The sequence below is a fragment of the Egretta garzetta genome, unplaced genomic scaffold (assembly GCF_000687185.1).
Source record: "Egretta garzetta isolate BGI_Z169 unplaced genomic scaffold, ASM68718v1 scaffold804, whole genome shotgun sequence".
Lineage (NCBI taxonomy): Eukaryota > Metazoa > Chordata > Aves > Pelecaniformes > Ardeidae > Egretta > Egretta garzetta.
Genome location: NW_009259333.1, coordinates 24699 through 26019, shown reverse-complemented (window position 1 = coordinate 26019; position 1321 = coordinate 24699).

Here is a 1321-nt window from a genome sequence, read left to right as displayed (position 1 = left end):
GCTGGCCACACCACTCCTGAGACAAGCCAGGATGCCACTGGCCCTCTTGGCCACCTGGGCACCCTGCTGGCTCATATTTAGCACCCCCAGGTCTTTTCTTCCATGCAGCTTTCCAGCCACTCTTCCCCAAGCCTAAAATTTTAAAATATTTAAACATTAAATAAAATATTTTAAGCAATAAAAACTCTTCAAGTTTTGCCAAGCGCTGACGGTTTTTCAGTAGAGAAGTTCGTGATCATTGGATAAATAAAAAGCAAATTGCCCTGGACTTGTCTTGCTGCAAGACCAGGCGGTGGCACGGGTGGGTGCCTACAGGGCAGCTGGTCTGGGGGGGGGTTGGTAGAGCCAGAAAGGTTTTGCCAGGGGGAAGAAATCCAGAGGGGCTTTTGCTGAGCAGGTCAAAATAATATCAGCGGGTCCTGAGGGAGAGCGGCTTGCACAAACATCATCAGCGATAAAAGCCCTCGGCCAGCTAACCTGGGCGATACCGCTCCCGAGCATCGGCTGCCACCCATCGGATGGGCTTCGTCAGGAGCGGCGCGACCCACAGCTCTCCTAAGCACCCAGGTGAAAAAGGGGTTGAGGTTTCCAGCTGGTGGCCACGCGTGGGTGGTACGAGAAGCCTCAACCCCGGGCTTCGCTGCTCTCTCTGCTGTCCCGTAGCCCGTAACACGTTTCACGCCATCGGGCGTCCAGCCTGGCTCGCCTGGTTTATCCCTTTCGCTGTTTGTAGACTTCATACCGCAAAAAAAAAAGAATATATTAGTGTCGACCAGCACCCGAAAAATGTCCCCCAGTCCCTTTTTGTGGGAGCTGGACCGGGTGTAGTAAGTTCTGAGGAGCAGATTGCTTGTTTAAATTTCATGTTACTCTAGGATTTATGTCATTATTTTAAATTTCTGTGCTCAAATGATCAACTGGCAAACCTAATCTTAAAAAGAACAAAAAAAAAAAGCCTAATTGAAGCCTAATTAATGTTTCTGTTTTGTTCACATGGCTGAAGCTCCCCCCGTTCCTGTTGAGATGAGAATTAAATTCAGGATAAAAGCTTCTGCTCTGTGAAGTCCTGCAGCATGGGCACATGCTGACCAGTAGCTCCGTCAGCGCTTGGCAAGACTTGAAGAGTTTTTATTGCTTAAAATAATTTATTTAATGTTTAAATATTTTAAAATTTTAGGCTTGGGGAAGAGTGGCTGGAAAGCTGCATGGAAGAAAAGACCTGGGGGTGCTAAATATGAGCCAGCAGGGTGCCCAGGTGGCCAAGAGGGCCAGTGGCATCCTGGCTTGTCTCAGGAGTGGTGTGGCCAGCCGGGGCCGGGGC